The sequence below is a fragment of the Elephas maximus genome, chromosome 17, assembly GCF_024166365.1.
Source record: "Elephas maximus indicus isolate mEleMax1 chromosome 17, mEleMax1 primary haplotype, whole genome shotgun sequence".
Taxonomy (NCBI): Eukaryota; Metazoa; Chordata; class Mammalia; order Proboscidea; family Elephantidae; genus Elephas; species Elephas maximus.
The window spans coordinates 87,310,405-87,334,808 of record NC_064835.1 but is presented as its reverse complement, the minus strand read 5'-3'; the positions used below and the strand labels follow the sequence as shown (position 1 = coordinate 87,334,808).

General features: G+C 48.5%; 1 protein-coding gene across 3 annotated transcripts in view; it reads left to right on the top strand.

Annotated features, from left to right (window-relative positions):
* Window positions 1–2,170: 2,170 nt before the first annotated feature.
* The window catches only part of INPP4A (inositol polyphosphate-4-phosphatase type I A), a 156,226-nt gene continuing 133,992 nt past the window's right edge, over window positions 2,171–24,404 (top strand). The window contains exon 1 of one of the 3 annotated variants that reach the window (XM_049857267.1): window positions 2,171–2,305. The gene's annotated coding sequence lies outside the window, so the exon portion shown is untranslated. The other 2 variants (XM_049857271.1, XM_049857270.1) reach the window with 2 other exon arrangements.

Sequence of the window (24,404 nt, the reverse complement as noted above, 5' to 3'; positions counted from 1 at the left end):
AATCTACATTTTAACAAGCGCTCCATCACTTATGTACACATAAGAATCACCTGAGGATCTTGTTAAATTGTAGATAAGAATTACTTGGGGATTTTTTTCTTTAAAAAAGTTTTATTGAGTATAATTGGCATACAATAAACTGCACACATGTAGAGTGTAAAAGTTGAAAAGTTCTGACATACACACACACTGGTGAAACTGTCACCATAATCAAAATAGAGAACATGTACCTCATACCCAAAAGTTTCTTCATGTCTAGCTTTTTTTCACTCAAGATAATTACGAGAAGATTCATCCACATTGTTGTATCTGTCAATAATAACTTCCTTCCGTTTTATTACCAAGTAGTAGTCCATGGTGTGGCTGTACCACTGTTTAACCATTCAACCGTTGAAGGATACCTGGGTGGGTTCCAGTTCTAGGCTATTACAAATAAAACTACTGTGAACATTCATGTGCAAGGCTTTGTGTGGGCATATGTTTTCATTTCTCCTGGGTAAATACCTAGGAGTAGAGTGGCTGGCTCGCATGGTAGGTGAATGTTTATAACTTTTTTTTTATAGCAGTTTTGTTGTTGCTGTTGGTTGCTGTTGAGTCAATTCTGACTCATAGCTACCCCATGTGTCCAGAGTAGAACTGCTCCTGCTCCATAGTATTTTCAAGTCTGTGACTTTTTTTTAAATTGTACTTTAGATGAAGGTTTACAGAACTAGTTTCTCATTAAACAGTGCACATATTGTTTTATGACATTGGTTAACAATTCCACTACATGTCAACACTCTCCCTTCTCGACCTTGGGTTCCCTATCACCAGATTTCCTGTCCCCTCCTGCCTTCTAGTCCTTGCCCCTGGGCTGTTGTGCCCCTTTAGTCTCATTTTGTTTTATGAGCCTGTCTAATCTTTGGCTGAAGGGTGAACCTCAACAGTGACTTCATTACTGAGCTAAAAGGGTATCTGGGGGCCATACTCTTGGGGTTTCTCCAGTCTCTGTCAGGCCAGCAAGTCTGGTCTGTCTTTGTGAATTAGAATTTTGTTCTACATTTTTCTCCAGCTCTGTCCAGGACCCTCTATTGTGATCCTTGTCAGAACAGTCAGTGGTGGTAGCCAGGTAGTATTTACTTGTAATGGACTCAGTCTGGTGGAGGCCGTGGTGGATGTGGTCCATTAGTCCTTTGGATTGTTCTCTCCCTTGTATATTTAGTTTTCTTCATTCTTCCCTGCTCCCGAAGTGGTGAGACCAGTGGAGTATCCTAGATCTGGGAATCTTTTTAAACTGTAGATTCTGATTCAGTAAATCTGGGGTGGAAATGCAAATTAGAATCTACATTTTAACAAGATCCCTGGGTGATTCTTATCTACAGTGTAACAAGAGCCCCAGGTGATTCTTATCTACATTTTAACACCATCCCCAGGTTATTCTTAAGTGTACATAAGTGATGGGGATGGTGTTAAAATGTAGATTCTGATTCAGTAAATCTGGGGTGAAAAGGCAAATCCTCAGCAGGGGTTCAAACTTGGCTGGTCAGTTTCCTAATCGGCTCCCTAGACTGGTTCATCTGTCCCAGCGGAAACTCACCTGCTCTGAGGCACACAGCAGCCAGCTGCTCTTCCTTGGGGCTGTGTCTGCCAGGGACAGAAGCAGGGGCACAATAGCCAGGAAGCACAGTATGCAAAGGTTTGCACTGAACAAGGTAGGCATGGCCTTAATTGTATTTAATTGCTAATCTGTGGTGAGGAATTTCACATGGGTTTCACCACATCCTTGACATGGTGGGGAACACGTGAAATTGTGCACTGCATTGGTGGGAAGCCACAATTGGGCCGGTGCCTGCCTCGCTCGTTGGGTAACCCGGCCCTACACGCCGCAGTACGTGTGCAACGTTAAGTGAGCCCAGCAGGTCAAGAGCCCCCAGCAGGGTGCGCAGGCTCAGGTAGGGCGGATGGTGGCGGGCACGCAGGACTAGACGCCGGGGAGGGAGGGATCGGCGGCACCGCCTCAGTAGGCGGGTCGGCCGGCTCTCGGGGCGCGCATGCGCAGAGGCGGCGGCGGCGACGGGCCGGGGCGGGGCTGCGCGGCCTCCGGAGCGAAGGCCGGCGGTTCGGACTCGGCGGGCGGGTTGGGGCTGCGGCGCGCGCCGTGGGTTCGCGGCCGGGGCGGGCGCCGCGGGCCGGGGCTGGAAGCCGGGAGCCGGGAGCCGGGGCGGCCGCAGCCGCGACTGCACCACCGACCGGCGTCGCTCCTGCGGGCTCGGGCGCGCGGCCCGGGGGCCGGAGGGCGGTGGGCGCCGCGGCCGGGGCGCACCAGGTAGGTGGGCCGGCCGGGCGGGCGGGGGCGGGGTGGGGCTGCACCGCGGGGCGGGGGTCTGCACCCGGGTGCCGGCCGGGCTGACGGGGACGGCGCCCGCGGTTGTCATGGAAATCGCGCAGCCTAGCGGTCCGCCCGCGGTCGCGTCTCTGGGGAAGAATCAGCCCAGGCCGACCCCTGGCGAGATGCAGAGCCGGGCGCCCGGCCGGAGGCGGGTGCAGAGCGCTGCACGGGGCCGGGGTCGGAGCCGGGGCCGGAGCCGGAGCCGGAGCAGAGGCCGGAGCCGGAGCCGGAGCAGAGGCCGGAGCAGAGGCCGGAGCAGGGGCCGGAGCAGGGGTCGGAGCCGGGAGCTGGGGTTGGAGCAGGAGCCGGAGCCAGGAGCTGGGGTTGGAGCAGGAGCCGGAGCAGGGGCCGGGGTCGGAGCCGGGAGCCGCGGGGTGCGGGTCCCCGAAGCCGGGCGTCTGCTCGGCGAGTCTCCGGGGCCGGATCCCGAGACCTGAGGCCGAAGGCCGCCCCTGTGCCTGCGTGAACGTAGCCCGGTGGAAATAAACATGCATTCGGGGTGGGAAATCTGGCCTCCGTCCCCGCCACTCCGCCCTGCTGCTGCCCACAGCCCCCGACAGCGTTTCTCGTCTCTCGGCTCTTTACGCTTGCTTGCTTTCTGACTCTGCTCATCGGTTAAAGAGGCCTGGGACGTTCGTAGGGATCTCTGACCGCCTCTTGGAAAACCAGTCCTGAATGGGTAGGCCAGAGAAGACTGCGATATCCAAAAGGCCGAAGGTAAATGTATGCCTTTGTGGGAGAGGGCGCCCGATGGGCAGGCTTCCCTGCCCTTGCTGCCTGCCCCCTGACATTATGTAACTCCTGCCCAGAGTTAATCCCTAATGACAGGTCAGGAGAGTATTCCCTGGATGAGGAGGATGTAGGACAGCGGTGACTCCCATCTTCTTGTCTTTTGTTTTGCACCCCCCACCCCCCCCCGAATGTGTTTCACGTTGGGAGGCTGCCCAAGGGTAGAACTTGACTTGTCACATGCCCTTGTGACACCTAAACCGGCGGAATGGAGGAGATGGCTTTTTGGATTTTGCAGGGAAATTCTGCCTGGTTCATCCGTCCACAGTGGGCTGTGTGGGCCCTGGGGGAGCTGGTGGGGTTGGGGAAAGAACAGGTTAACCTGCCTGTCAATCCTGGCTCTGCCACCTGCTCACTCTGGTCCTCTGTTTTCTCATCTCTAACGAGGTGATGACGGAACCTACTTTGCAGAGTTTGTTTTGGAAGCCAAGTGATGTTGGCAGTGGTAATGCACCTGGAATAACTATAGGTTGTCCTAGAATTAACCCCGGATTTTCTTTGGTTGAAAACAGGCTTTCTCTGGCAGTGATTCGTCTTTAGATCTAGGCTAGGACTTTTGTTTTGGGAATTCTTTGCTGAAATGTTTACTCCCAGAAGATTCAATTCATTGGTTTCCTTGAAGAAAGATGAATGATGGTGCCCATGTGGGACAGTCACGTGGTCGTTCTGTTTGCGAGGTAGTGTCCAGAGACCATGATGCTGTCCTGGGGATGGTGTTGCATGTGAGCAGAGACCCACAGGCCTCTTTCTCTGCCGCGTCTTGTAAACATGCCCCCAGGTATTTACAGGGCCTTAGGGAGCCCTGGGGCCCTGGTGGCACAGTGGTTAAGAGCTTGGCTGCCAGCCTTCTAACAGAAAGGCCAGGGGTTCAAACCCACTGGCCGCTCCACAGGAGAAAGATGTGGCAGGCAGTCTGCTTCCATAAAGAAATTGGAAATTCTGTGGGGCAGTTCTTCTCTGTCCTACAGGTTCGCTGACTCTACAGCAACATTTTTTTTTTTTTTTTGTATGTAGCAACAAGCCAAAATTACTGAAAGGGTTTGGCCTGAAAATAGAACTTAAAGGCATGGCTATTGGACAAATTCAAACAGAAAGCAGGGCTGCTTTTTTCACAAGCTGAGAACAGACTTTGTTGTACTTACCTAGCTGCTTTCATTGGATTTTGCTATTTCAGAGTGTTTATCTGTTCATGAACAACTGTCTCTCAACTAGACCCAAAGCCAAGGGCAGACACTATAGTTTATCCATTGTTCTGGAAAGTGAATAATTTGTTATATTGTTGTTAACCTAAATCCTTGAGTACATTTTTTTTTCTTAAATATTTTTAAAGAAAGGATGAAAATAATACAGAAGAGAGGGTTTTTTGTAAACTGTGAAGCACCAGAGAGATGGGGTGTTTTATGACAGACAGAACTACTGGCCCTACAAGTCCTTTTAACCAGATGACTATGTAGAGACATTCTCCCCACAAGGTGGAACAGAAAGGCCCGGTGGTGCCAGCTAACCCCCAAACCCACCCCAGGGCTTCACTCTCAAATCGGTAAGGCAAAGTGCAGGGGGAGACTTTGGACCAAGACGATTTTATTTTGGCTTTTTATGAAAAAGTGCTTTTTAACTTATGTATGCCAGGAAAGTTCCCGCCGTATCATCAGCTGCTCATGGTGTCAGGCTGCTTTGCCTTCACTGGGGGGAAAATGGCACAAATCCTCAGTGAAGAAGGCTTGATTATGTCATTGCTTCTTTTGTGGAACTTGATTAATGAGCTGCTCTTGAGAGATCCTTCAAAACCTTCTTTCTCCAGTGTCCTGGAGCGGAGGCTCGGTGAAGAGCACGTGCCCTGGAGAGAATGTATCAGCGCCCTGCAGGAGTCTCGCTTCATTTAGTCTCTGTGCTTTTTAGGAGAATGCCATCAGGACCTAATCCTCAGGAATTCATCTGTCTATACGCATACACACCTTGCTCGCTTCAAAATTTTTTGTATTTTTATATGATTTCAAATTCACAGGAAAGTTGCAAGAATAATCCAACGTTTCCAGATATCCTTTACCCAGATTCCCCAAATGTTGACATTTTCCTTCATTTGCTTTACCTTGTGTGTGTGTGTGTGTGTGTGTGTGTGTATGAGAGGGAGTGAGGGGGAAAGAGAGAGAGACTTTTTCCTGAACTGTTTAATCTTGGTGACCTTTTACCTCTAAATACTTCACGTGTATTTCCTAGACACAAGGGCATTCTCTTACATAAGAATAGTACAATTATAAAATCAGGAAATTAACGATGCAATGCTATTATCTTATCTACAGGTTTTATTCAGGTTTTGACAATTGGCCCATTGATGTTCTTTATGTCACCGTTAGCTGCCAGTGACCTGCTGATGCATGGCGATCCCCTGTGTTACAGAGTAGAACTGCCCCGGAGGGTTTTCTTGGCTGTAATCTTTATGGAAGCAGATCTCCAGGCCCTTCTTCCATGGAGCCACTGGGTAGGTTTGAACCAGCAGCCTTTGGGTTAGCGGCTAATCTCAAACTGCTTGTGCCACTCAGGCTCCTTAATGTACTTATAAACCTTTTACCATCGAGTTGATTCTGACTCTTAGCGACCCTATAGGACAGAGTTGAACTGCTCCATAGAGTTTCCAAGGAGCGGCTGGTAGATTCGAACTGCAGACCTTTTGGTTAGCAGCCGTGGCTCTTAACCACTGTGCCTCCAGGACTCCAGTGTACTTATAAAAAAAAAAGAAAATCAAGATCATGTGTTGCGTTAAATTGTCTCTTTAGTCTCTTTTAATCTGGAACAGTTCCTGAGTTATCCTTTGTATTTTGTGACAGTGACACCTGTAAGGACTGTTGCCTGTTTATTTTGTAGAATGTCCCTCAGTTTGGTTTTGTCCGAGGTTTTCTCGTGATTAGAATCAGGTTCTGTACTTTTGGCAGGAGGACCACAGAGGTGATGCTGCATTCTTCTAAGTGTATCCTCTCAGGAGTCCCGCGCCCTTGACTAGCCGGGTTACTGGTGATGTTAACTTCATACAAGGGGGTATCTGCCGGACTTCCTCCCTGAAAAGTTGCTGGTTTTCCCTTTGCAACTAACGGTGTATCTCATAGGAAGCTATTTTGAGGCGATGTAAATATCCTGTTACTCCTCATCCTTTCACCTAGGAGTTCTGGAATCCATTGATGGTTCTTGCCTGAATCAATTGTTGTGATAGTGGCCAAATGATGATTTTCTCATTCCATATTTCCTTCTACACTTATTAGTTAGAATTTTACCGAAAGGAAGAACTTTTCTTTTTCCCTTATTTATTTTTTAATTTATATCACTAACTAACCAACCCGTTGCCATTGAGTTGATTCCGATTCATAGCAACCTTATAGGACAAATTCGGCTGCCCTGTAGAGTCCCCAAGGCTATTTCCAATCCTTCCAGAAGCAGACTGCCACACCTTTCTCCTGTGCAGCAGCTGGTGAGCTGGAATTGCTGACCTTTCAGTTAGCAGTTGAGCTTTTTAACCACTGCACCACCAGGGCTCCTCTTGTATCACTAGACTCATGAATTCCTGCTTCACTCAATAGATTATAGTCTGTTACTCTTCTCATTATTCATTTTTTGCTCAAATTATCCCAGTTTTAGCCTGTGGGAGCCCCTTCAAGCTGGCTCCTATGTCATTTTGATATGTCCTTGTCATTCTTTGGTCACTTTCTTACTTTCTGGCACAAATATTCAAGACTCAGCTTGTACTTTCCTTGCCCAAGCCCTGAAATCAGCTGCTTCTCCAAGAAGTCCTAGTTCCTTTTAGTCAAACGTGGTGTTTAGAAACAAAGATCTGGTTTGCAGGTGTGCTCATTGCTACTGAGATGTCACTGTTTCTGGGTCCTCTCAGTGGACAGTTGTTCTGTTGTAAACGTGGATGTAGTCACATACAAAACTCTCTGCGATTTTCTTTCTGAATTTAATGCTGTGTCCTGGAGATCTAGCACAGAAAGCCTTATCCCCCCCACCTTTTTTTTTTTGAGGTAGGGAGGAGTCTATAGTACAGATGTACCATAGATTATTTACCAATTCCTTGTCAATGGAATTTTCTTAATTTTCTGCTCTGAAAACAGTGAGGAATCTGTGAACCACATCATTGTTAATACTCACAAATATTTCAGCCTACCAGCTCTTTAGAAGTAGAATTTCTGGGCCAAAGGGTAATTTTAAATTTATAATTTTGCCACATTGCCCCGTCTTAGTTATCTAATGCTGCAGTAACAGAAATACCAGAAGCGGATGGCTTTAACAAATTTATTCTCTCACAGTTTAGGAAGCTAGAAGTCTGAATTTAGGGCGCCAACTCCAGGGGAAGGCTTTCTCTGTTGGTTCTGGTGGAAGGTCCTCGTCATCGGTCTTCCCCTGGTCTAGGAGTTTCTCAGCTCAGGGACCCTGGGTCTGAAGGACATGCTCCTGGCACTTCTTTCTTGGTGGTATGAGGTCCCTCTTGTCTCTCTTGCTTCTCTCCTCTATGTCTCAAAAGAGATTGACTCAAGATACAACCTAATCCTGTAGATTGAGTCCTGCCTCATTAACATAACTGCCACTAATCCCACCTCATTAACATCATAGAGGTAGGATTTATAACACATAGAATAATCACATCAGATCACAAAATGGTGGACAACCACACAATACTGGAACCCATGGCCTAGCCAAGTTGATACACATTTTGGGGGGGATGCATTTCAACCCATAACACCTCCCAAGAGGCTTTATCAGTTTAAACTCCTCCCATCTGTGTGTGAAACTGCCTGTAAACCTTTCACTGGGCCAGCACTCATAGAATAAACCCTGTTAACTTTTACCACCTTAAAAGAAGGCATTATTGTTTTAATTACGCTCATAAATTACCAAAAATACTGAAAACCACTTCTTGCTAATTTATATTTCAGCTCCTGTGGGTTAGCTGTTCATACCCTTTGCCCATTTTATTCTTATTAGGTTTTTCTTTTGAATTGTGTAAGTTATTATTTTGGCCTCTTTATTCTTGCCAGCCTTAGATGTCTCCTTTAACTATGATGCTATTTTTATCCTAAAGGAGAAGAAAATTAACATTTTCTGAGCACCCCCTGTATACCAGGCCCTGGGCCAAGTCTCCATATGCCTCAAAAAAGTCCTGTAAGGATGTGAGTTGTGATATGGATGAGGAAGCTGAGGTGAAGAGAGGATTAGGCACCATCTGCGGGTGACTGTAGGAGGCTGAGCTGGGGTTCAGACCCTGGCCTGTCTGAATCTACTGCCATTTCCATTCAGTCACACAGTATTTTAAAATAAATGTTTTACATTATGTATCCATATAGGAAGGAAAATTAATTACTTGGAGTCCCCAATATCAATCCTGTTTGCTGACACATATGTACCTTTCAAAACCATTTACAGTGAAACCTGTGAGAACCAGAACTGGATAGGACTGCCTTGTTTTTCTGGGTCTCGCAGTTTTCTGCCTTGGACAGGGTGCAGTCTGACCACTTTTCTGTCACTCGTTTTGGTAGAAAATATTTGAGTTTTCCTTCTGCCCACGCTTGCACAAGTTTTACTCTACTTTATTCTTGGAATTATGGACTCTGGAGCCGACTCCCTGGGAGCCTCAGACTAGGTGTGTGGCTTTAGGCAAGTAGCTTAATCCTTTGGAGCCTCTGCTTTCTCATCTGCAAAAACCGGACTGATTGTAGTAGGGTTGTTGGGAATTAAGTGAGTTTATACCCGTCAGTGCCTGGAGCAGTGCATGGAGCCTGGTGAGCACTTGAGGATGTGAGCTGTTGTGATGAGTTCACGTATAGAGCACATGTGGTTCCATGGGACTTGGAATCGGATCAGCTGTTTCTCTGTGGCTTTAATCTTGTAACTACTCCTTCTGTCACAGCCTGACTGCGGGGGGTGGAAAGCCAGGCTGGAGCGCTGTGTGTGCATTTCCATGGTGTCTGCACACACCTTCCTCATGCCGCCTGTGTCTGTCAGTCAGCCCAGCTGGCCTGGTGTTTGCCCGCAGGCCCTTCCCCTGTGCAGGTGAGAGCCTTTTCCTGTAGAGCCTGTACAGTGAGGTCCACTTGTGAAGCCCTTGGAAACAGGAAGGCAAACATGTCCTATGGGGTGAGGTGGGGCCATGCTGTGGTGATAAAGAATAGAGTCAGAAAGACAGAAGGGGACCTCCTAACCTCCAGGAGGAGGGGAGGGCACCTCTGAGGAGGAAAGCTCTCGCCCCCTCCCAGCTGCCTTCCTGGGACCCTCTCCGAGCCCTTTGCCACAGACACCTGATAATTCTCCTGACCCGGGTTCCTACCACATCCCTTCTGTTTGTACCTTGCTAGGTAGGGCTCTGAGGTCTGGCAGCTCCGGCCCCTTTCTGCTGTTAGGAAGCTGTCTGATAAAATCAGTTCACTCTAAGATGTGGACAGCCTCCCTTCCTTCCCTGTCCTGTGCTGCTTCCGTTCTTTAATGGTGCATTTCCTAACCCTTTCATTTCAATTTTCAAGAAGGAGGGCCCAGGTGTGCAAATTCTTGAAGCATGAAGGTGGGTATTTCTGGGGAACAGCATCCTATTATAAAACAGGGATGCCTGGTTCAGGGTCTCTCAGATTATGGGGTATGTCAGTTGGGATGCTTTTGGCTGCCAGGTAAGCAATAAGGACATGCATTACTTCGCAGAGTTGAAGTTCTACTCTGTCAGCAGCTTAGCAATTTCCCCAAGGACTGGGATTCTTCTCCCACTCTGGCTCTCCCTGCTTCATTCCTCTCCTTGTGAGTGAGAGATGGTTGTTAGGGCTGGTGGGGCTGTGTGCGTCCTTGTTCCTGTCCCACAGGAGCAGGGAAGGAGAGAAACCTGCCCGTCCCCAGCCACTGTGTGTATGCCAGCCCTTTCCTCCTGCCTCTGTGAGCAGGGAGGATCACGTGACCTCCCCGGACCAGTAATATGAGGCTATGAGGGTGCTCTTTGCTGATTGGCTCAGGCCAGTGTTTTCTCCATTAGTGGTCCCCAGACCAGCAGCATCAGCATCACCTGAGAACTTGTTAGAAATGCAGGTTATGAGACCCATCCACTTACTGAATAGAAACTGAATAGAATGGGGGCCTAGCAATCTGTGTTTTAACAAGCCTTCCAGATGATTCTGATGCAAGGTCAAGTTTGAGAACAGCTTTTTTAGTCTAGAAGCCCAGGTATTGCAGTGGTTAAGAGCTCGGCTGCTAACCAAAAGGCCAGCAGTTCAGATCTACTAGCCACTGCTTGGAGACCCTGTGGGGCAGTTCTACCCTGTCCTGTAGGCTTGATATGAGTCAGAATTAACTCAGCTGCAACCAGTTTGGTTTTGGCTTTGCTTCTTGGTCTAATCAGGACTACTCCCATCCCCAGCTGGAGATGAGGCTGGCTTTTCCTGAACCCACAAAGGGCACGCCCCAGGGTAGGCAGGAGGAGGAGTAGGTATTGGGTGGGGAGCCTCCAGTGTGAATTGAGGAACCTGTGGGCAGCTTTGTTCTCCTTGCCCTGCACACCAGTTTACCAGCCCAGCTGTTCCCCAGTTCCTCTGTCTTCTGCCTGTCTAGCCCCTCTGGTGTGGCCCAGACCGTCCTGCAGGACTCGGCACTAAAGGATCAATAAGACCCCCAGCCCTAGGTCTGACTCTGGCCCAGCTGGGATGGAGCCCCCTGGGCAGGCTGCAGAGGCCTGGGGCTGGCCTGATGACTCCAAAGCTGTCTCTCTGAAGCAGGTTCAGATGGGGAGGGTTTGCACACTGCTGCTTGCTCACTTAGGAAAACAAGTAGAGTGGTACAGTTAGCAAGGGCCTGAGAAATGTTAGGGAGTTAACTCAGCCTGAAGACAGCCTCAATGACTACTTTCAGTGACAGCTTGAAGCTCTCTCAGATTTTGCTTGTATAATCTGCTTTGCCCCCTTTTTTCTCAAGTATGGAGCCTTGGTGGCGCAGTGGTTAAAGAGCTTGGCTGCTAAGCAAAAAGTCAGTGACTGGAACCCACCAACTGCTCTGCGGGAGAAAGATGTGGCAGTCTGCTCCCATAAAGATTTACAGCCTCGGGAACCCTATGGGGCGGTTCTGCTCTGTCCTGTAGCGTCGCTATGAGTTGGAATCGACTCCATGGCAGTGGGGTTTCATTTTTTTTTTTTCCTCAAGTAGGGCCCAACTTTATATTTGGGTGAAGTAAAATAGGCAGCCACCTCCTGTAATTTGTGTGATCAAAATAGCCCAGTGTTGCAAATTCTTTCTGGAACTAGTGAGCTGGAGGTATTTCCAGGTTTTCCTGACTCCCTGAGGCCTTAAAGCTTCATCTTAATACATAGAAGTGGGTATTTAGTAACAGTCTCACCCAGCCCTCTTAGCTACATTTCTGCTAATTAGGGAGGAAGGAAGAGCACCTGGGAGGAGACAGGCTGGCGGGCTGCGGGTTCACAAGGTCAGTTTGAGGCTGTCATCAGCATTTTAAAAAATTCGAAATAAAATAGAAAATACCTAGGTGCACCTCCTGGAGGAAGGGTATGCCCTTTTTTGTACAACACTGTCATCTGTGTGCCGTGTGTGTTTGGGTATTGTCATAACGTGAAGGTTGTTTGCTGTGGCTTTTGGTAAACGTCTGTCAATCCTTAGTGTTGAGCACGGACTTGGGGGGGTTGGGGGTGGGGGCCCGGACCTGTAGGGAAGTAGGGATGTGCACACACATCTGGTTTTTCCCAAGGAGAGGTAGGTAGCTTGCTCAGAGTCTCAGGGGTCTGTGGCGCCCCATAGGTTGAGAACCATTGATCTTAGGTGGGAGGGATCTTTCTAGCGGTGTGGTAGGGGGCAGTGGAAGTGGCAGAATAGAGTGTTCTGAGAGCTGGAGCCCATGGGGTCAACAGTAAAAAAAAAACTTCTAACGTATTGGTCTTGCTCTGATGGATTTTTTGTCTGTGGTGTTTGGCTAGATCCTTCTGAAGGTATCTGGGGTTCTTGGCATGGCCACTCTGAGAGGTAGGAAGACAATGGCAGGGAGTGTGTTGATTCATAAGAGGTTTCAAACTTAACCCTGGACACCTGACTGATCCTGTACCTAACAGGGTAGATTGGCATCTCCTTGTTTCAAGGTGACCCCACTGAAGTCCATTGCTGCCAGTCCTTCCCCCGGCCTCCTTTGTGGCTTAGCCTTACAGGACAATTCCTGAGTCACCGTGGCTGGCTTGGGATGGGTATGATAAGCATTATTTAATGCTGGTGTTGGCCTGGTTTGTATCACAAAGCATATGCAGTCATGTCTTTGTGGTGTCTGGGTGTTTTTTTTTTTTTTTTTTGAGGGGGCCCAGGTTAGACGTGGGAAGAAAAAGTCCTGGACATGAACCTGACTCAACTTCCCCATCTGTAAAATGGGGCAAGTGCTTGGCTCACAGGGTGGCTGTGGGGATTAAATAACGTAAGCAGGAGACATCTGAACTGCAGCGCACTGGACAAGTGCCTGGTGGGGATGCCGCGTCTCACTGGAGCTCTTTGTCTAAGGACTAAATGTCTCCCCTTGCAACTTGACAGTCTTGGTAACTGTTTTCTCCACAGTGCCTGTTTTAAAAATGTTTTCAGATGCTTAATGTATGTAAGTTTCTGACTTCTGCCCAGGGCAGCTCTGAGGGGAGATGTTGCAGAAGAGGGAGGTGCTGGGAGATGGGGACAGCAGCAAAGGTCAAAGATGTGGGAGGGGGAAGCAGGAAGGGCTGTGCGCCATAGCTTCCAGGCAGCTCCTCGCTGACCCAGCCAAGTCTTCTACTGACACTTTGTTAAATTAAAAAAAAAAAAAAGCACTTGAAGAATTCCGATGGTATAGGGTAGAATGTTCGTTATTTTCACGTTTCATATTCATTGCTTTGATTGTGTTCTGCATGTACAAATGTTAAAATGATCACATTATGCGATTGATTCATATTTCAGTGGCCGATAAAATGGAATGATGGACAGATCCCAGTTAGAATAGGATTAGATACCCCAGAATCTTCCAAATATTGTTACTCTTCAGGTTTGAAAGAGGGAGCGAAGGCGGGTGAATGGATCGGCCTTAGGGGCAGGCTTTGCTGGTAGACGTTCCCCCGCTCTGGTGGAAGGGAAAGGCTGTTGATTTCACCTGGATCTTGGCCCCAACCTGCCAGCAGCCTGGTGAAGCAGCCTGATTCTCAGCCACTTTCTTGTTCATCTAGTGAAGTGATGCCCTTCGTTCCTCCCTCCTGGTGGCTCCCTCTCCTATAGCAGAATGGAGTTGTGATCATGCCTCAGTTTGGTTATTCTTGATTTAGTTGGTCTTTGGGTGCTGTGCACGCATGCGCACACCTACGTTGTATCTATTTAGGGAAGTGCTTCTCTAGCCTGTGGCCTTGGAAGTCAAACCCCTGCCTCCTCAGCCTTTCACTTTCTCTTCCCTCTGGTGATTCAGCAGTAGAAGAAATGACGTGGGGTCAAGGCCCTGGAGCGCCCACTCTACATTCATGGACGTCGAAGCTGCCTGATGTCAGGTGGACCAGATGTCTTGGTGCAAGGCGAGCATCCAGCGCCTTTCCCTGGCTTCTCCACCCACATCCCCACGCCCCTCCAGAGACCCTTTGCAGACAGTTCCCCAGTACAACTGTAGATTTTATGTCAAAGCCAAAATAGTTGTCATTTTCCCATGGCCTGATGGAGACCACTTTACTCCAGCATACTGACCCTGATAATTTATGCACAGTTGTTATCTGGTGCAGGTCTGGACTGTCTTTCCCCTTTCGGGTGGCTTGACGTCCTTCTAGCTCTCTCCAGCACCTGGTTTTATCCTGTTTTTGATGTATTTCATTTCCTATTAGCCGTTTCTGTCTTGTTGTAAAACAAGTACATGGAATTGAAGTTATCAGTAAAAACATAAACTGATTTAAAGGGAAAAAAAAGAGCTTCATGGTCACAACTGAGTGCTTTTTCTTCAAGCAGAATGCCTAAGAAGCTATGGACGTATGTCAGAGATGCCGCTATCGCTGCAAGCTTTAAAATTCTTCATTCACGTGTCTCTCTCCTTGAAACACTGCGGATGCCATGAGAAAGGAGCCCTGCCTTACTTAACTCATCTCCTTTGATGATGTAGATAGTCTTGCAGATAACTCAACTTGTGATTGCCCAAGACAGATGGTTTGTGGTTAGCCTTATAGTTGTCTTTGGGACGTACGGGCATTTTGAGTAACTTCACTGGTTTGGGACGTACGGGCATTTTGAGTAACTTCACTGGGAGGAGGAAGGTCTTTGCATTTTTGAGAGTCAACTTAATTATTTAATCATGTTTTAATTTGTCAGATACCTTTAACAAGCTAGATGTTAACCTGTTGGCTCAAACAGAGAAGAAGAGCCGGTGGATGGGTTGTAAAGTAGCGAGGGGCCTTATATCCTGGGCGGCCGACTTGCTCAAAGAGAAAGGATGCTTCACCGACGGTGACGCCATTGGATACAGCAAGCCTTTTACTGACTGGGCTGTTAAGAGGCATCCGGATGTTAAAGTTGATCTCAGCCACTTTCTAACCTGGGTGACCTTGGCCTTCTACATTAGGGATTTGACTGTGGGGGTTTTGTCCCTGTGCATGCCTTGGCCCTGATGCCGTGTGGGTGCCGGGTCACCCCGTCTGCTGTGCAGGTCCATCCTCAGTCCCTTCTGTAGCAAAGATGGTGCTATACTGTAGTGGGTGTGACTCACTCCAAGCAGGATTAGGTAGAAGATGATCAAATTCCAGGGCGTGCTTTGGAACTGGATGTCACAGGACTTGACCAGAGTTACAGACCCCAAGGTTGGCTGTTCTGTAAACTGTAAAGGACCGTGCCAGGGTTTGTCACTGCAACTAGCAGCCTGTGACTGAGACTGTAAACCCAGTATAATGGACCTGCTGTAATGCATGAAAACAAGGACTATTTTTACCTCATAACCTAGATTTGTCTGGGATGTCTATGTCTGTACTAAATGTGCAAACCAAGCTACTAAATGTTTGGGGTAGTAAACAGGAACTTGGTATATTAAAGCTTTTTGAGTTTTGCTAGTCAGTCAGGCCTGAAATAGGATTGGTTAACTTTTTTTAGGCATATGCGTGTTGATTTATATAAGGGAGAAACTGTTTTATAAAATAACTACAGCAAAATGACTCTTAGGATTACAGGGTCTTACAAGAATGTATTCACCCTAGGCTGGAGCCCAGGGTAAATTTGAGAATACTTTGAAGCCCTGGGGAGATGGAGCTGTTAACCAACTTAAATCTGAGATAGTACTCTTCCTTATCCCCAGTTCTCAGCCTTCCAGGATGCTGACCTTCTCTTGCCATTGGATATCACTGAGGAGTGGTAAAATTGTTAGAGTTAGACTTTGCTGCATGTAACAGAAAAAACCTGAAGGAAAGAGGCTTTAATCTTTCACATACCGAGGTTTAGAGGTAGGCAGTTAGAGCTTATACCTCTCTATGTCTCCAAGGTGAGGCTTGGGCCTGACGTCCAAGGTGGCTGCTAGGACGACGGTCAGCTGTGGCCAGAACAGAACCCATGGCCACACCTAGCTGTAAGGGAGGTAGACAGCACCATGCCAGTGAAAAGTCAGGGTTCTAGGCCCCTTACTAAGGAGGAAGGGGAGGAAGGACATTGGAGGCAACTAGCTGTCTCTCTGAGGCAGGTTGTTACCTTTTCTGGAAGGTGGATTTCCCTGCTTGTTGGGAAGGTGTTGGCAAGCTGTTGGGAAATATCTTCCATGGAAGCTGTGGGGCTGGGCAGCTGACTAAAAACCCCAGAGGTGTGTGAGACCTTCGTCACCTCCACACCTGCCTTTGCGTTTGAGCCTAAAATAGGTCACCTGATCCCTTTGTTCCTTAATTTCCTCATTTAAAGACTAGAAATGGTCGAATTCTAATCTCAGTTCTCAACGTCATTGCCAAGGCTCTCAGACCAGAGCCGCTTCTCACCAAGAAGTCCCTGGGTGTTTCTGGAGCAGGGCTTCCCCAGAAGGGAAGGGCTGCCAGGTTCAGGGTGGGGAGAGGCTCAGGCAGGTGAAAGATCCAAGCAAGGGCCTGTGGATGAGATGCCTTGAACATGGAGGGGCCCAGAGAGAAGGCAGACATGAGGGGCTGGCTCCTCCATACTCACCCCTGGGCCCACCACACACTGTCCTGAGTATGGAGAGGGCTGCCCTCAGCACATGAATTGAGGACGACCCCTGGGTCTGTCTTTATACTTATCTTGCCTCAGTTTCCCCTCCTCTTCCTGTGTTTCCTTTCAGAAGCCTGCTTTCTGTCAGGGATGAAAGACCTAGTGAACTGTGTACTGTAGGTGTCAGCGAGATTGAACGCGTTGTTTTCCTGGAGCATTTGTCAAGCAAACCTCTCTGGTGGTAGATGTCAGACCCAGGAATAGGTATGGACCAGGAGAAGTTTGGGGCCTTCTTCATGCCTGCTAATCACAGAGCGTAAGCATTTGTCTGCCCCACATCTGGGTAAAGCTTGCCTGTGCCAATTGCCCCTGTCACCTGCCCTCACTCTCCACGTGTACGCACACCACACATCCACACATGCACACACACCCCTTATGTGTGCACATACATGTCACTTATGTGCATACACCTCTATTGCATATATGTACATGTGTATGTTTCTCTGTCTCTGTGTCCCTCTCTGTGTCTGTTTCTCTCACACACCCCTGAAAAGGCAGCAGCCCTAGGAGGTTGAGCTCCCCATAGGAGCCGCGCTTTGCTTCCTGGTTGACTAGACTCCTGTGGGTGTAAGCATGCGTGTATGTGCGTGTATTGGAGAATCTTTACAAAGAAACCCTTCCTGAATTCTTCGGAAAGGAGAACATTTCTGTTTGTGTCCAAAGTTAAAGGTGAAAATTTGCTAATAATAATTATAGCGAATGGTACTTTCCTCTAATACTCTCCCTAGCCTTTCTGTAATCTTGAATTTTTACTGACCTCACATTTAAAGAAGGCAGGAATCATCAAATGGCGCTTTCACGTCTTCCCCCCTCTGGGTGTGGCTGCTGGCTGACAGTGAATGAACGCACCACCATCCCTGGTATCCCATTGTGAATCATTACTGCCCGCGATGTCTGAGCTGGTGGCTATCGTCAGACCGTTTTGCTAGCCAGCTCTTTCTCACTAAAAACATGAATTATTCTTTTCATCTTTGAGAGTAAAATTTTTACTGAAGAGAGGTGACCACCAAACTTTGTAGAAATATCTTTCCTCACTAAGGCCCTGAGATACCCTTCACACTTGGAACTGACATCACCCCGGAGATCACGTTATAGCCATATAGTAGGCAGGCCTATGACATGAACAGTAACCCCAGTGAGGAATGTATACCTCAGAACAGTCAGCTATACGAGGCCTAAAGGGCAGCATTTGCCCAGAAGCCCAGTTCAGAAGGATGGTAGGGGCAGGAAAGCTGGGCAAATGGACACGGGGATCCCAGGGAGGAAGGGGGAGAGTGCTGACACGTTCAGGGGTTTGCAGGTGTCACAAAACAAGCTGTGTATCAGTTGGTGAATGGGAAACTAGTCTGTAAACTTTCACCTCAACCACAAGGAAATGTTCAAAAAGAAAAAAAAGAAAACCTTCTCTCCCCCTTCACGGGTGCTCCAATCTATGTGTCGTTTGGGACTTGCCTTCCCTTTCCACTAGTGCCATGGGTGGGTGTCTGCCCCAGTGAACAGGGTCCTGCACGTGTTTTACAGAGGAAGCAAAGGCTGTTGGGACACCCTAAGTATGCAGTGTGGATGCAGAACGTGGGGCCACTGCAAGGAAGGAATTGGTGCTGATGGTGACGCGTAGCCTGGTGCTCTTCAAGGGCACAGCTGTCAATGGCATGCAGTGGGGGAGGGCAGCACAGAGGAGGCTGACGTTCTTGAGCACACTGCAGATGTGGAGGGCAGTGATCAGCGTGCTTCGTGTGGCCAGTGGCACTGGTGACGCGGGTCAGGAGCATAGTTGGTCCTCGGGAAACACCTGAGTTCAAGTGGTGACCGCTGCAGGCCTGGAGACGCCTGAAGCACTTGGTTTTGCCTGAATTTTGCTACGCTTGTCACAAATGTGGGAGCACCCACGTGGCACAGAATGTGTCCCTGGGTGGGGATTGTATAGGGCTCAGGCGGAACTTCGTCCTTGGGAAGCAGTGCTAGCTTGTGAGACAAGGTGAGTGGATGCAGCATTGACCTCGGAAGGTGGATAAGACCACCTGCAGACTGGTGGTGGTGTCCTGCAGTGTCAGGAGTGGCCCACCCACCCACATGTGCACATTCTGTGCTCGGGGAGGTCCTGTACATACTGAGTGGGAAGTTACCTTGCGTTGTAAGCTACCTTTATCTCTTCATTCCTGTGGGCTCACTGGGCACCAGTGGATTTCTAATACCTGGAAAAGGAAAAACAAAAACAGCCCTCTGTTTTATAAGTACATGGAAACCAAAAACCAAACCAAACCAAACCCATTGCTGTCGAGTTGATTCCAACTCATAGCGACTCTAAAGGACAGAGTAGAACTGCCCCAAAGAGTTTCCAGGGAGCGCCTGGTGGATGTGAACTACTGATCTCTTGGTTAACAGCCGTAGCTCCTAACTACTATGCCACCAGGGTTTCCGGTACATGGTAGGTATCTATCTATTAGATGAATGAGTACAGGGTCCACTAGGGTCTTGACATGCTCATGAACTACACAGAGGGCCACAACAGGCCGGGCCTCGTAAGCTTGCTGCTCTCTCATTGGGAAGTGATGGGACTGAGTGGGTTGGCTCACATGCCTGAGGGTCCAGGAATAGGACAGGCCTGAGGCACAGCCTTACACAGAAGCTGAAGAATGTCCCTCAATCCCCATGTTCCCTCATCTTGGGGCTACAGTTGCCCTGTGCTGTCCTTCCTCAGAGCCTGCATGGGGCTCCAGCCGCACACCCTCCCAGGTCCAAGTTGAGCAGGAAGAATGCCCTCAGCCCAGTAGGTCCAGTCCCAGCTGGGCCACAGTGCTCTTCTCTGTGTCCAGGGGAAGGAGTTACAGTGATAGGGTCGGCCTGGGTCAGGTGCTCACCCCTGAAACAGTAGGCTCTGTTGCTGGGAAGTTCAGCACTCCGTGTCCCTGGCCTGAGTTTCCTACCCCACCCTGAGTAGTCTGTGAGAGGGTGGGTGGCTTGCTTTGGCTAATGGAATTTGGACTACTGTTGCCAGGAGGCGGGGGTGAGTGCTGGGCCACCACCACCACCACCCGTTGCCGTCTAATCAATTCCAACTCAGTGACCATGTAGGACAGAGTAGAACTGGCCTCATAGGGTTTCTAAGGAGTACATCGTGAATTCGAACTGTCAGCCTTTTAGATAGCAGCTGAGGTCCTAATCACTGCGCCACCAGGGCTCTGCTGTTTGCTTTATGCGTGTTAAATTACAAAAACCTCCCCTAGGGAAGATAACTTCAATTTGACAGATGAGGACGTAGACGGAAATAGATCACTTGCCAAGGTCACAGGGATGGAAGGGAGTTGCATCAAGATTTATGAACCCAGAACGGACCGTAGCTATTATAGTTGGCAGTTCGATCACTTAAAAAAAAACCCAAACCAAACCCACTGCTATGCAGTTGATTCCAACTCATAGCAACCTTACAGGGCAGAGTAGAACTGCCTCATAGGGTTTCCAAGGAGTGGCTGGTGGATTCGAACTGCTGACCTTTTGGTTAGCAGCCGAGCACTTAACTACTATGCTACCAGGGCTCTGCGTGCTGGGCAGCTGAAAGGAAAAACAAAATAAAAACAATCTACTGTGGGTGCCCTGAAGGCCTGAGTGGAATGCTGAGTAGCCGACTCTCCTGTGCCCTGTGTTTGGGGAGCCCTGTTACCCTCTCCTTGGAGTGTACCCAGCAACTCTTAGAGGGTCTGAAGAAATCCTGAAAACATGCAGCTATGCTTTGCTGCCTCCCATAGTGCCATTCGCGCGTGTGTCCTGCAGTGGCGTTCATAAATGTGGGGATTGCCACGTTCTCGGGACGTGCCCTGTGAGCATCACGGATCTGTGGTGTTGTAAGACAAGTTTCCTTCAGGGCAGGGACAATAGCTTAGATTATCTCCAGAGTGCCCTGTAGTGCCTGGCACAAAATAGATTTAAAATCAACGTTTGTTCAGTGAAGAAATGAACAGAGCTACCATGTCATTGTTGACAGGAGTGAGAAAAGCTTCAGCTGTTCCTGGGAAGACCGTCTGTTTCCTTGAGCTCAAGTTGGGGTGCAGTTTCACTCGTGCGAGGCTGGTGAGAACAGAAGGGGGTGACATGGCTATGGCCCCAGTAATCCTCCAGGAGAAGCCACTGTGCCTGTGGAAGGCTGAGGTCTGCCCTCAGCAATGGTGAGCTGTGTCCTCACCATACGAGCCCTCTGGTCTGGCAGGCTGGAAGCTGGGGGCTCCTCTGGGGTCAGAAAGGGCTACACCTTAGGGTTTGGTCACTTTTTTTTTTTTTTAATTTAATCAACTTAATAATATTCTCTCCTGTATGCAGGATTTTAGGTGTGACATCGTAGGTACTACAAGAGAAACCTGGTAGGATGGAAGCATGGAAGGATGGCTTCCTCCTCCCCTGGGTTTTGGGGGACATCACAGGGCCTTCATGGAGCGATGAGCATATATTGGGGGAGTGGAGGCTTGAGCTTGGGGCTCTCAGGAGAGGACTGTGGGGAGGACTGGGGTAACTCATCAGGAAGGGGGCAGAAAAGCTGCAGGGCTGGACCACCAAGGGTCTGAGGCCCTTCAGGTCCTTTGCAGGATTCCAGACTTCGTCTTACACTGGAGGTTCTTCCGAGACTTATTTATTTATTTATTCTTTTCTGCTTTTATTATTATTATTTTAAATGACAAGTAATTCCATAGTCACTTTGATGGTTTGCGGGTACCCTTTCTTGGATCATTTGTTGTTACATGCCCTTGAGTCAGTCCCTAACTCATAAGGACCCTGTGTACAACAGAGCGAAACACTGCCTGGTCCTGCACCATCCTCACAATTGTTATGCTTGAGCCCATTGTCGCAGCCACTATGTCAATCCATTTCATCGAGGGTCTTCCTCCTTTTCAGTGACCCTCTACTTTACCTTGTCCTTCTCCAGGGTCTGGCCCCTCCCAATAACTTGTCCAAAGTATGTGAGATGAAGTCTCGCTATCCTGGCTTCTAAGTAGCATTCTGGCTGTACTTTGTCCAAGACAGATGTGTTCGTCCTTGTGGCAGTCCATGGTATATTCAGTATTCTTTGCTAACACCACAGTTCAAAGGCAGCAGTTCTTCTTGAGTGTTCCTTATTCGATGTCCAGCTTTTGCATGCGTATGTGGTGATTGAAAACACCATGGCCTGGGTCAGGCGGACCTTAGTCCTCCAAGTTCTTATAACTGTACCTGTGCTCTGCTAGTCACTTTCGGGAGTTTATAGGTCCAGATTTCGCTTCCTCTGTCAGCTCAGGCTCACCCTTTCAGGTGTGGGCCCCACAGTTTGCCGAGCCCTGAATGGCGGGGAGCCCTGATGCAGGTTGGCTGAAATACCAAACCATAGGATGGGGCATCCCTGGTGCTTGCAGTGGTGGTGGCAAAGCCTTGTCTGTGAAATGATAGAAGTGAAACCCACACCTGGGAAGAATATTCTATATCTCCCTCAAAGCCACCTGTGAAACACCAGGCTGGCTGTGAGGAAGAGGAAAGGTTGGGGTGGGAAGAATCCAGAAACACGAGTTCCTAGAAATGGATACTCATGCCCTCTGGGATTTTCCCTGCAGTGAAAGAGCTGACTCGGCAGCTTCTGTTTTCCCGTCCTCCACCGCCGTGCTCTTCCGTGGAACCACCTGGCTTCTCTGGCTACAGTGCAAACATGAGCTCAGCTGAAACCTGGTGGCCAGTGGCTAGTGGAAGGTGGTTTGGTAGTGAGCGGTTACGGGGATGGGGATTGTGATTCTGAACTACCCTCCAGCTATAAAGTTCTGTGACTGAGACTTGAGTCATCGACTTAACTATTCTGTATAATGTGGTGCTATAGTAGGAGGAAGGAAAATGTTAGAAGGAGCCAAGTTGGAGATGAGGGGAGGTGAAGGGCAGAGAGCGAGGGATGCTCGTGATGGAGAGGTGGTGGTGGTCGTCGCCAGCATTAGGCACTGTCCTATCCCTTGATTGCCTTACCTTGCTGGGGTGACACTGGCCCAGAGAAGAGTCCCTTTAAATCCTCAACCCTCTTCTTCGGACTGTGCAGTAATATCACTTAGTTGGAATACTTCAGTTCAAATCTGCATGTACATAGCTTTATTTGACAAATTCGGAAACTAGTACTTTATTTTTTTCAATAGGCATACATTTTCATGGCTCAAAAATTATAAGGCACAGTAGGATATATATGGTAAAGTCTGCCTCATCCCCCAGCCACCCAGATTTCCTGCCTGGAGGCACCGATGCTGTGTGCTCCTTGTGTATTCTTCCCAAGACATTCTGTACGTGTGCCAGCAGACATGGGTATGTATGCACTGAAAACATTTTTTACACCCATGGTAACATGCTCCACGCTCCCTGGGCACCTCACCTTTTCTCCTGGCTGTGGCTTGGTACTCACTGCATACTGGAAATAAAGAGTTCTCACTCTTCTGTTCTGTCACATGCCATCCCACTGCCAGGGTGTCCTGTAGATTACTTAACCAGTGCCCTGTTGCTGGCTCTTGGGCTGCTCCCAGCCTTTGGTTGGTACTAACATGTGCAACATCTTTCTGGTATTGTTTCCAGAAGGATGTTTACCTGTATTTTATTGACTATGTGGATGATAACAAATTACGGTTATGATCATAAACGTTGCGAAGAATGAGAATTTCAGAGCACGTAATCGTGCTCTTGGGGAACCTGTACATAGACCAAGAGGCAGCCATCCGAACAGAGTAAGGGCATACTGCAGGGTTCAAAAAAGTAAAGATGTACATCAGAGCTGTACCCTTTCATCATACTTATTCAGTTTCTATGCTGAGCAAATAATCTGAGAAGCTGGACTATATGGAGAAGAATGTGGCGTCGGGATTGGTGGAAGACTGATTAACAACCTTTATTATGCAAATGACACAACCTTGTTTGCTGAGAGTGAAGAGGACTTGAAGCACTTACTGATGATCAAAGATCACAGCCTTCGATGTGGATTACACCTCAACATAAAACAAAAATCATCGCAACTGGACAAATAAGCAGCATCATGATAAACGGAGAAAATACTCAAGTTGTCGAGAGTTTCATTTTACTTGAATCCACAGTCAGCGTCCATGGAAGCGACAGTCAGAAAGTCAAATGACATATGACATTGGGCAAATTTCCTGTAAAAGACCTCTTTAAAGCCTTCAGAAGCAAAGATGTCACTTTAAGGACTAACGTGTACTGAACCAAGCCATGGAATTCTCAGTCATCTCATATGCATGTGAAAGCTGGACGATGAATAAGGAAGACAGAAGAATGGATGCCTTTGAGTTATGGTGTTAGTGAAGAATATTGACTATGCCCTGGGCTTCCAAAAGAACAAGCAAGTCAGTCTTGGGAGAAGTACAGCCAGTGTGTTCCTTGGAAGTGAGGGTGGTGAGACTTCATCTGACATACTTTGGACATGTTATCAGGGGGGACCAGACCCGGGAGAAGGACATCATGCTTGGTAAAATGGAGGTCAGTGAAAAAGAGGAAGACCTTCAATGAGATGGACTGACACAGTGACTGCAGCAGTGGGCTCAGGCATAACAACAATTGTAAGGATGGCCCAGGACTGGGCAGTGTTGCGTTCTGTTGTACGTAGTAGGATTGCTATGAGTTGGAACCGACTCAACAGTACCCAACAACAGCAACAACAGTTCCATGTACCCCCACTCTCAGTTTTCCTTCTTGAAAGTTGAATCCCAAATGTTGAAACACTATGTGTAATAATTCCACTTCCTCCATTGTCCTCTGCCTCTGTGGTACAGACTCAGCTTCCTCTGGGTTACTGCGAGAATAAGGCCCCGTGATCCCGAAGCGGGTAGGGGCTGGACTCTTCTGCCCAGCCCTGCTCCCCTATTTGGTTTCCAAGTCAGGGAGGTGCTATCCGGAGGACCCTGCCACTCTGACTCCAGCCCTCTTCCCTCCTGGCCTAAGATTTGAGGGCCATCCTATTCACTGGGCCACACAGCCCTCAGTCACAAAGGGCTCAGGGTAGAGTCTCAAAACGTCAGGAGCATTTTAGAGAAAAAATTAACAAGAATAAGCCTGTTCACTTCCTGAA